Genomic DNA, 12,685 nt, shown 5'->3' on the forward strand with positions numbered 1-12,685 from the left:
GTTAACATAAACAGTCATCAGCCATATCAGCATCATGTACCCCTAAATCTCAATTTAATAATAAAAAGCATCAGACAATTCTAAATTGAGTAACATTCTACTCAACATTCTACATAATTAACCATTTCAAGTGTCCAGGACATGAAAGATAAAAAAAAAAAAAAAAAAAAAAAAAATTGAGGAAATGTCACAGATTGGAGGAGAATAAGGAGCCATGACAACTAAACACAAGATGGACTCCTGGATTGAATCCTGGAACAGAAGATGGACATTATGGAAATCCTGAAATTAGGATAAAGATTATTCAACTTAGTTAATGGAATTATATCAGTATTCATTTCTTAGTTTTGATAACTGTACTATGGTTATGTGAAATGTACCATTAGAGGAAACTGGGTGAATGGTGTATAAAATTTCTCTGCTGGTAACTTTTGCTACCTTTTCTGTAAACCTAAAATCATTTCAAAATAAAATGTTTAAAATCTGCTTTGATATTAAATTCCATTGATATATTAAAAGAGTGATATGACACTTTTATTTTAAAATGTCATTGTTTATAATATGCTGAAAATTGCATCTTAATTGTAACAAATTTCAAATGTCAACTTAGAAATGTGTAAAGGGATATATATTTTTTCAAAATTCTTTTACGAAGTATGCGAGCAAAAATGTTTGAGGACCACTGCTTGATGATGTTCTTTCTCTCCTGTCCTACATAAGAAATAAGAAAATGCAGGTTTTTTTCAATCTGCCTAACAGCCCACCCACTGGAGGATTTGAACCAACGTATGTCTTGCTGTCAGCCACACTTACTTCTATGTGCTCCTTCCTTTCATTTCCCTGTCTTTTCAGCACTTCTAATTCTCTTACTCCTGCTTATCCACTAAAATCTCATAGTTTAATCTTCGTGGTATTCAGAGTACAGAGATTAAAAAAAAAAAAAAAAACTCACTTGTTTCCTCTTTGTTCTTAGGGAACAAAAATTGGGAGATATTTCAAAAATGTTAGGGCCATCATAATTGTCATTGCCAACATTTGTAAGAAAATTCAACTGTAGTGATTATTACAATTCATGGCTGTGATCTCTATTCCTTCTTCCTTCCACACCTCAAAGCAATGATTCAGAGCAGGAATTTCCAGGGACAAATCCAGCCTGCTGCCTGTTTCTGTAAATAAAGTTATTGGAACACAGCCATCCTCATACATGTCCGTATTGTATATCACCCCTCCCAGGTGGCAACAGCAGAGCTGAGTGGTTGGGACACAGCCAGAATGGCCCACAAAGCTTACGACATTTCTATCTGGCCCTTTACAGGAAAAGTTTGCCAAATCCTGGTTAGGAAATAGAAACCTAACTGCGAAGTCTAACATATTTTGACATGCCTTAGCAAGCACTAATATAAACGTGGGCAGCATTTACAGTGAGTGTACTGATAAGCAATTCTGATCAATAAACATTTATTGAGAGCCTACTATGGTCCAGAGAGGGTCCTAGCCTCTGGGGCTGGAAACATAAATAAAGATGAATAAAGCCCTATCTATGTGTTGTTAGGGTTTAGGGGGGAGAGAAATATATAAATAATAAGTGCAATACAATGTGATACAAATAATAACAGAAGGAACAGAATCAGAAAAAAAGGGGTACTGATTAATTAATTCTGTCAGATAAAGAGGTTTAACAGGAAGAACAATGTCTATTAAATAGTAGGAAATTTAAAATAAAACAGTTTTCTTTCATATCTTTTTGACTTAGAAAGTTTTAGTTTGGGGCCAACAACAACAAAGAAAAATGGAACAAATTTAGCAAACCTTTGAATCCTCAAAAAAAGATGATCACAAGAATGGCATACATTACTATTATACTATGGCTAAATCCATTCAAAGCCAACTCGTTTATAGTGATTCCTAGTTATTACTGGGACTGGATTGGAAGAGGCGAGTAAATATGCACTGCTGATCATACCATGACATTCAAATACTAACTTCAATAGACGATTTCAGTTTAAAATCTGTACTATAGCATATGTTTTATGAGTAACATAATTCGCATATGCAAAGGTTATCTTATAATTCTTAGGCATAAAAATAATGGCATACCATCAAAAAAACCCCTGAAGATTTTATAATTGAACATTAGAAATAAACATTTTTAAGTTATATTCATTTTAGAAATATTGACTTAGTTGTTTACTGTTCTCTAAAGACTGATGAATATTTTGTTATCTTTGATTATTTATAAGAATTTACAGCATTTAGAATTTTATCTCCAATTCAATAGAAAATGACTGACAACTCACATTTGTTAATTCTTTATGTTATAAAAATTAAAGTACAATAGTGTATGCAGTTTAAAATATTCAGTTGTAATATTCAGACTCAGATAAAAGTCAATATTTTAAGTATACTTGTAAAGTGTTGAACCATATATTTCATTTCTTAAGTCAATTCCATTATTATTGTTACTTTTTCACATTTTTAGCAAAAAAATCAATAAATGTACCTAAATCTGAAATGCTAGATAAAAAAAGTGAAAATCTGCATGTGCCTAAAGAAGAATTCTAATTGCAGAAGAAAATCTATAACTAAAACAACAAAATGAGTCCTATGTATACCAGTGACCTTCTTTACTCAGAGTTAATTAACACAAGCACTTGCTTCTTGCAGAGCACTTTGCTGTAATTTAGAGCAAATTAAAGGAAAAAAATCATTCAAGGGCTGTTTTCTTTACACCATGAAGTGAGCATGATGGGTCAAAGTTAACTCATTTAAAATATTGTCATCTATTTCTTGTAATTATGAGTAGCAATGCCATTTTTATTTTGCAAAGAACTTCAAAATATATTTATTTGAATCATGATCTATGCTATTTCATCCTGATCTACGCCATTTTCAATTTGTTTCCTGTGTTTCTATTTAATAATGGAAATTGATTTTTGACACTCATATAAAATGCCCTTTTCCGTTTCTCTCATTAAATCTCTTGTTTACATTAAGTTTAAACCTTGTATATTTTCCTGGTTATTTTTCAAATAAATATATTTTGAAGTTCATATGGCAAATTATTAAAGAACTATACTACTATTTTCTCCTGCCCTTCCCCCAACTCTGAAATTGCGACTATATTATTGGTCCCACATGGTGGTTTGTTAATTAACTTGAGCTTCTTCAGCCCCAACGTATGAGGTCATGTCCCCCAAAGTTTATTTAAATTTTACTCTTTACCTTCTTAGACAGTAGAGCTTGATAGGAGCCGGAAACCCAACTCAAAGATGTAGGAATTAGCAGGGCTCTTGTCCTTACATACTTTTGGGAAAGGGAGAGACCCAGAGCCAGAAGGCAGAACAGGGGAAAACTCACTGAAAAGAATAGGGAGAGAGAGGTGGGCACTTCATAGGAAGTTTAACTCAGTGTGTCACCAATGACTTTGAAGTTTCTGATTCAAAATGTGGTTCTCTGAAGACTAACAAGAAATTTGTTCAAGACTGAGCATACTACAAGAAGTCCAAGATGGTGGAGAAGATAAACACTGGGCTCGTTTCCTTCCATGAACACATTAAAATCACAACTAAATTATAGAACAATCAATCTGGAGAACCATCAGAAGTCTAGCCAAACAGAAGTTCTATAACTTAAAATATAAAGAAGCCACATTGAGACTAGTCGAAGGGGTGGAGATTCAGAATGGGCCCCAAACCTCCCTGTGCCAATTAAGAATCAGGACGAATATCTCAGCTGCAGAAGTTCCCCCTGGAGGAGCGAGTGACCCCAGTCCCCACCCCAGGCTCCCCAACTCTGACTACTGATGCCTGGAAGAGGAGCCCCCACAACATCTAACTGTGAAAAACAGTAGGGATTCGGACCATTTGGATGGGGTGGAAGGCTGCAGGAAACCCAGGAAATCCTCTTAAACGGCCCGCGCACAGACTCACTTGGTCAGAAGCACTCACCTTGAGTTCCAGCGAAGGGATGGTGCCTCAGGGGACCTCGGAGACATATGGAGGGCAGACTGAAGTGTGTGGCTTCGGAGAGAGGATTGGAGGACAGTCAGCATTTTCCCTGTGAGAAGTCCTACTCCTGTGCAGCCAGCAGGTGGGTGCCATCTTTCCTGTGTTGAGCCCTCCTCACAGGTGAAATCTGAATCTGATTGGCCTGGTGAGCTCCGCTGCTCCACCCTACTGACTCAGCTGGGCCCCATCTCACCCAACCCAGAGGCACTTTTACTATGAGCAGATAGCCCCTCCTGCACTGCACAATTTCTTGGAAAACTATCAGAGTCCACAGGCCCCAGACAAGTGGTAACTGGCCCTGGTGCTCCAAGACTTTTACTGAGTAGCTCCAAGCTCAGCACTAGCACTAACCAGAGTCTACATTAACCTGGTGACCACAACTCTTTCCACTCTAGTGACTCCCTGAGACTCTGCCTCACCCAACTCATGTACCACATAAGGCTTTATCAGTAGCTGAACCGTAAGGGAGCTGGCATGTGGCAGCAGGCCTTGGGATGTCCTGCCATTTTGCAGAGTTACGCCAGGCCTGGGACTGGTGGCAACCATCCTCAGTTCACAGCGTGGCTTCTCCCACGTGCCTCCAGGTTTAGCACATACTGTAGATCACTTTGTAGCTCCTATCAAGTAACCCCAGGCCAGTCACAGGCAGTGGCTGACCCAGGCCTGCTCCAGAGCCCTTCTCAAGAGGCCCCAGAACCAACATACTTGGAGGTTGGCTTCAGAACACAGCAGAGCATCACCCTATTAGCCCCACAAGTGGCACAGCCAAAGGATGATCTCAACAGGCACCAGAGCCCACTGGGGCAAATCCCACTCAATGGGATAAGCCCCCCACACAGCAGCCTGTAAGCTGTGGATATAGCCAAACCCCACAGCAAATCAACCTGAGAATCTACCCCACCCACTGATGTGCCAATAACAATCAAGATTCAACTATAACAGGAAGGCATACACAACCTACACAAGAGACACTGTTAGAGCACCCAGAGCAGGTGGCCAGGGAGACTGTGCCAGGACCACACAGGACACCTACTACATAAGGCCATCCAGCCAAGACTGGGAGACATAGCAAATCTACCTAATACATAGAACAAACAGAGAGGCAGCCAAAATATGGAAAAAAAGAAATCCATCCCAAATGAAAGAACAGGAGAAAAACTCCAGAAAAGGAGGCAAGCAACCTACCAAAGACAGAGTTCAAAACAATGGTTATAAGGATGCTCAAGGAAGAAACTTAGTGAGAACTTCAACAGATAGTAAGCATAACAAAGAACATAGAAACCAAAAAAAAAAAAAAAAAAAGAACCAGTCAAAAGTGAAGAATACAGTAATACAGTAACTGAAATGAAGAATGCTCTAGAAGAAATCACCAGCAAACTAGATGAAGCGAAGGATCAAATCAGCATTTCAGAAGACAAGGTTGCAGAAAACACCCAATTGGAACAGCAAAAAGCAAAAAAAGAATCCAAATAAATGAGCATAGTTTAAGAGACCTCTGGGACATCAACAAGTGGAACAACATTCACATCATAGGGGTACAAGAAGGAGAAGAGAGAAAGCAAGGGATTAAGAACATATTTGAAAAAATAATGATGGAGAACTTTCCTAACCTGGTGAAGGAAATAGACATACAAGCCCAGGAAGTGCAGAGAGTCCTAAACAGGATGAACCCAAATAGGCCCACACCAAGACACATTGTAGTTAGAATGGCAAAGGTTAAAGATAAAGGTTAAAGGCAAAGGTTAAAAGCAGCAAGAAAAGGCAACTAGTAACTTATAAGGGAGCCCCCATAAGATTGTCAGCTGAAGTTTCTCAACAGAAACTTTGCAAACCAGAAAGAATTTCAATGTGATGAAAAGCAAGGACCTACAACCAAGATTACTCTACCCAGCAAACTATCATTTAAAATCTAAGGACAGATAAAGAGCTTCCCAGACAAAAAAACTAAAGAAGTTCATCACCACCAAACCAGTACTGCAAGGAATGTTAGAGAGATTTCTTTAAGATGGAAAAAAAAAAGATCAAAATCATGAATAATAAAATGGCAATAGCTACATGTCTATCAGCAATTACTTTCAATGGAAATGGAATAAATGCTCCAATCAAAAGACATAGGAGGGCTGAATGCATAAGAAAATAAATCCCTTACATATGCTCCCCTCAAGAGAATCACTTCAGATTGAAAGACACACATAGATGGAAAGTAAAGAAATGGAAAAAGATATTTCATGAAAATGGAAACGAAAAGAACAACAATAAAAAATCTGGAGTGGCAATACTTATACCAGACAAAATAGACTTTAAAACAAAGGCTACAACAAGTGACAAAGAAGGATGCAGTAATTGCACTTCCGGGTGTTTATCCGAAGAAAACCAAACTGTATTTTGAGGGGAACGTGTGCATCCATATGTTCATCACAGCTTTGTTTACAGTGGCCAAAATGAGGAGGTGGCAGCCTGAGTATCCATCGATGGATGAATGGATAAAGAGTAGGTGGTGCATATATACAATGGTATATTGCTCGGCCACAGGGGAATGTGTTCTTGCCATCTGCGGTGGAATGGATGGACCTGGAGGGTACTGTGCTGAGTGGAGTGTCAGACAGAGAAAGACAGATAAAATGTGATTTCACTTATATGTGGAATCTAAAGCACAAAATAAACAAACAAAACAGAAACAAACTCACATATACAGAGAACATTTTGATGGTTTCCAGATGGGAGTGGAGCTGAGCATGAGTGAAAAAGGGGAAGGGATTAATAAGTACAAATGGGTTGTTACACAGTAATCATGGGGATGTAGGATACAGCATAAGGCATATAGTCAATAATATTGTAATAACTATGTATGGTGCAGATGGGTACTAGATTTGTTGGGGTGATAGATGGGAGGGGGTTGGAAGCAGGGTGGAAAAGGTGAAGGGATTAAGAAGTACAAACTGGTAGTTACAAAATAATCATGAGGATGTAAAGTAAAGCACAGGGAATATAGTCAATAATATGGTAATAGTTATGTATAGTGCCGGTGGGTACTAGACTAGTCTGGGGGATCACCTCTTAAATTATATAAATGTCTAAGCATATGCTGTACACCTGAAATTAATACAAATTAATATTGAATGTCAACTGTAATTGAAAATTTTAAAAAAGGGGGGAAAGGTGACGGGGAATAAGAGGTCCAAATTTCCAGGTACAAAACCAGTAAGTCATGGAGATGTAATATACAGCATAGGGAATATAGTCAATAATATTGTGATAGCGTGCTACTGTGTCAGATGGTTGCTGAACTTATAATTAGATAAGTCTTTAGGTATATGAATGTTGAATTACTATGATGCACACCTGAAACTAATAAAATATTGTATGTTAACTATATTTTAATAAAAATCTTAAAATTAAAAAAAAGAAATACAATGTCAGGATACAGGAAAAAGAAAAATGACTGAGCATGCCAGAATAAACGCAATGTTTATCCAGGTCATCAGCACGTGTAATTCTCAAGCAAGGGCTTCTCTAGACAGATAAGTAATTGTTTTATTTCCATTTACTCCAGATTATATCTAAAGGTACAGAATAAAACAGTCTCCCGTGACCTGAAACTAATAATAAAAAAACAAAAATGTCTCTCTGCGAACTGACCAACAGAGAGCGCATCTGAATGAAACGGCGCCTCCTGGCGACAGAGAAGGATCAGAGAGCTTGGTGGCACTGGTACGCACCATAGAAACTCCCTGGAGTTAACACTGCAACTTATAATTCCCAAAGGCGGTTTAGAGACAAAAGAGATATGTTGAGCAAGAAGGCCTATTTGTTTACGTACTGCTTTAGAAGAACGTCTGTAATTACATGTTAATAAGTAAATTTAATGTTACACTTTAATAATAAACTATGTTGAAAAGTATACAGTTCCATGCATGGTGGCCACTATAATTATCATATTGTTATTATAATTACTTATACTGAATTTGTAGCACTTTTATCTGACTTAGTTGGGACCTCTAGTCAGGGAATCAAAACTATCATCAGTTAAAGCGAAGAATCATAAAAATTGATAGATGTATACTTAGCGTAAATATTTTTTTCTACACATAAATATACATTTATCCACAGTTTTTGGTGTAGGGACAGTATCATTCATTTAATATTGGTTCCTGTTCGTCGCATGCTTAAAGCATATCCATGAGGTTCTGTCCACAATCTCGTTTCAGTATCTTTAGAGGAGCAAAATTTTAAAGATAGCTATGGATCGATACTGCAAAACCTTAAATTTTTATCATTTTTCCCCAATATTTATAATTGTCTTGTTCAGCAATAGAAATGTTAGCTATTCACCTTATCAATTCTTTGCAAAACGTTTAGCTTAATTTTCATAAAGAATTCTCTTTTCATACTCATACTTTTATATAATTTAAACGATAGAATTGTACCTAGTACAACTGGCTTAAATGGATTTGGGAACCAACACAACCAGCTCACATTCAGCACATGAGGTAACTGTACGAACAACAGCCTTGCCCCAACTTGACAAGCGTATTTCACAGAGGGCTTGGCTCATCCAGCAGAGCAGGACAATCTTAAGATTCATCTTCAGTTGTGAGTGCTTAAGGCTTACTCCAAATTTGAAGTGAGAATCTCCCTGAGAATGTAACTTTGAAATCTACACAGGTTGGATCTGAGCATATATAAGCAACTCATCGACAAGAGAGAAAATAGCTCCCCGGCCACCTGTCTAGATTGTCACTTGATTAAACAAGCCTGAGGAAAGAAAAGCAAGAAAGTGCAATGAAAGAAGGTGGGCAGGGGGATCCGTCCCCAGTAGAAGCAGGCTGAGTCAGACATTCTCAGCAGTTTTGGGGGGATGAGGACTAGGATAGAAATATTGTCTATAAATATTGTCTACTTATAGACAATATTTCTACTTCTAATGGCAAAGCTTGTAGAAGTATGAACAAATGATTCTAGGGTTCCAAGAACATCGCTGGCTGAGATAGATGCTTTCGACTACCTTTCCTTGTGCTATCAAGCAGAACTTCCTTTCTTGCATTTCTATGCTCACCAAAAGTCTCTAGTTAGGATTTGGGTCCTCAGTGTAGGTCTGCCTATTGTTGAGAGAATGTCTGATCTCCCAGTGTGAAGACAGAGCCCCAGAGAGCAGTTTCCAGGCTCTCGGCCTCACGTGGAGGGGTGCTGGCTCAGGTAGTAGATGGCCGTCTGCTGTGGCTAGGTGGCCGTCAGCTGTAACCAGTGAGCCATTGGCCACTAATATAACTGCCATGGCTTTGCTAGCAGAAAATGGGGGCTAGCAAGGAGATGGTGGCTGAACCTGCAAGCGGCGCAGTGAGGGTTGCAAATAGTGTGGCTCCTGCTTCCTGTGTCTCCAACCCAGCCGCCAGCGAGAATATACCTATGGCTCCGTGGGTGTTCCTTTTTGGACTCACCATATCCTATGTTCTTGTGTGGGGAGTGGGACCAGAGACCCGTATTACACCCTGCACGACACCCAGACTTTGAATATGTTAGTTCCCTAGGAGAAGGATTACCTCTGATAAAGGAAATGGCTTATGATTGTGATTCAATTTCCTCATGCAGCTTGAGAAGAGGGGTTGATTGTGTAAGTACTCTTGTCTTAGATTTCTAATTATAAGTTAATACATTGGCTTTGTAATAACTACCTCAGTCCCTCGTGTGATTTTGCTGAGTAGTAGCTCCAGAATGGTGTGTAGGAGATGCCCAAAAGTGGGTAATCTCAGTGGAAAGGGGGTCTAGACCCAAGGAACCTGTCCTCTCGCAGTGACTGAAGAGCAGTGCATGGTACTTAGAGAGCAGAATGATCATAAATTGGCATTACGGGCTCTGCCTCCGCTTTTGTGGGTGTTTAGTTAAGGTGAGTCAAGGCATGACATCCCCTGGTCTCAAACAAGAGTGACTTTCTGTGGCTTAAAACAATTGTGATCTTCAAGGTCCAACCCTCACCCACTTAGCTTCATGTCCTGTGAAGACAACTAGGCCTTTACTACCACTCTAATTCTATTTATTTCATGGTAGTATTTGAGGGATCATAGGTGGTTTTCATACACTGTGTTTCCCACATGATGAACATAAGACTTAGAAATATTATTTGATTTGATCCATGATTTATGGCTACTTTGTGGCAAAGTTGGAATCAGAGTTAATCTCATGATGCCCAGTTCTGAGCTCTTGTCAGTAGTCTGTGTTGCCTGCGGTACCACAAAGCCCAGAGCACTGCAAGAAAGGTGGACGTTCCGAAGAGTGGGAAGTGTGGGAGACCAGGGACCATGACAAAGGCTAATATCAGAGAAGAGCAAACAGGCTTCTCGGCTAACCTGGGAAGGTAAGACATAGTTGCCATTCTGGAATCCAAACGGTTTTGTGGAGCAGGGAAGGAGCCCCAAGGGGAGATCTGAAAGTGGGGAGCTGAAGGAAGGAGGTGCAGGACGAGGAGGCAGGAACCCCAGGCAAGCTATATAGAATACCTGACAAACAATTAGAATCAGAGTTACCTGTCTGCTTCTTTAGATGGAGCTTGTGAATGGCAGGGTTGCTTCCTGCAGTCCTGCACAGTAGCAGGAATTGAGTTGTTTCTGTTTTGTTCTGTGTTCCTGGAGACCAATGCATTCTTGTTAAAAACGAATGAGTTGCGTTCCAACCTGATGAAAGATATAAAACAAAACAGCTCTGAAAATCACATAACCCCAGGCGGAGGAGAGGAGAGACACTTGAAAGAGCCTTCTTTATTAGGAATGGCTGGAAGCAGAAAAACGGGAACTAGAAACTCATCGAGTCTAGCGTCTAACTGGTTACACTTATGTCAGATATAGATGCAGTCTTCCAGCCTCAGTCATGTTCTTCATTCCTCACTTCCAGTCTCGTATGTGTGCTGGCTACTTCTCCAAATCCATGTTCCTCCTGCGTTCACCCTGCTCAGGGCCTCAGACTACCACTAGGACTTCCTTGTCTTCTAGCTACAGCTGGGTGCAGGCCCGGGTGAGACTCCGAAAGGAAATTCAAAAGTGGGGAAAAGGAAAGTTTGGGGATTTTAGGCTCCCTCCTTCTTGGCTCTCTCCTCGCCTTGCTGCAAAGTAATAGTGGCCACTGTCCTTCACTGAGGCCACAGCACCGATCGCCTGCCCCTCCCCCACAGCGACAGTGTTTTCCAGATCCAGAAAGAGCAAAACTGTTGGTCTCTTCGGGCCTAAGGTGACAAAGGCTCCTTGCTGCATGGGTTCCTGTGTGCTTCACCGGCCCTGGTTGCTCCCCTGACCGTCCCCACACCTTTATAACTATTTCCTCCATTAAACTTTCTTAAATTACCACTTCTCATGAGCCACCCATTTTTCTGGAGGCCCTATGATACAGCAAGCGCAAAACATGGCCGATGCTTTTATATTGGAAGGGCTCACTCCTCAGCAGTCTTGATTCTCCAGCTTTCAGTTTCACTGTTGTGTAAAGCTTTTCCAAAACAACAACATAAAATTCCAATTAAACACATGTTCAGCCCTCGTAGACGTTAAAAGCAAAGGTAAACCATTCCTAAGTAAGCCATTCTTGGGCTAAAATAAGAGTGGACACTGTCGAAGGCAAAACGAGGTTATTATAAGCCCAAACTGTTAAATTATACTTTCATGACTGAGCACAACTGTAATCCTTATTATTATTTTAAATTACACTATAAAAGGCAGTCATTTATTGCCTTTCCAAAACATAGTGATAATATATTACCAAATTATCAAGGGTCCTTTATTGAAACTCTTGAATTTGATTTATAATGCATGATGCAGCTTATCCTTGAGAAAGATCTACTAAAAGGTATACTTAGTCTTAAAGCTAGTGAAATAAAATCTCCCTCTAATCAGCCGCCAGAAAGCTTCCGCTTCAATGCTTTGTTGATACTGGTGTCAGCAGGACATTAAAAGCTTGAAGCTTTTTATGTTTGATCAAATACCAACATTATGCTGAAGCAGAAGTATTAATTCATAGAGTGAAGCTTCCAAAACCTCTAAAATTCTCCTTCATCCTTCCTCCCCCCACCAAAAAGGTCGGGGGGGGGGGCGGGGACAAAAGAGAGATGGACATTTTATGAATATTCGACATACACAAAACTACTCTATAAACCAAGGGAGAGACAAGCACTAAAATATACTTTTCTAAAAATGCCAGTCATATCTATGAGAGGGAAAATAACTGGCACTGGAAAGTAAGAAGGTGACGTGGTTATTATTCTCATCTTATAATGAGAAACGGAGTGTCAGAAAGGGTCAGGAATTTGCCCCAAACTTTCCAGCTAGTGTTTGGGGAAGCTGAGATCATTGTCAATCAGGTCATAATACTACAGTCACTTCCCGAAAAAAAATCTCTCAACAGAGAAATAGCAAGTTTCCAAGGTTAAAGAAAAAAATCATTTTTATCCACAACTTAATTTTTTTTCATCACTTTGATCCTGGGCCTTCTAAAAAAAAGTTTTTATTATGCTGCCAGCTTCAAACACACACACACACACACACACACACTAACACTCAAGGGAACAAATTGAATTTAAGTGTCTTATAGGCCTGCAGCAAAGTGTCAACAATAAAAATAATGTTCTCAGAAGAGTATTTACACAGAAGAGCCCAAGATGTGTTTACACTGGCATCTATATAGTTGCTATAAATACTAAT

This window comes from Rhinolophus ferrumequinum, chromosome 8, assembly GCF_004115265.2.
Source record: "Rhinolophus ferrumequinum isolate MPI-CBG mRhiFer1 chromosome 8, mRhiFer1_v1.p, whole genome shotgun sequence".
Classification (NCBI taxonomy): Eukaryota; Metazoa; Chordata; class Mammalia; order Chiroptera; family Rhinolophidae; genus Rhinolophus; species Rhinolophus ferrumequinum.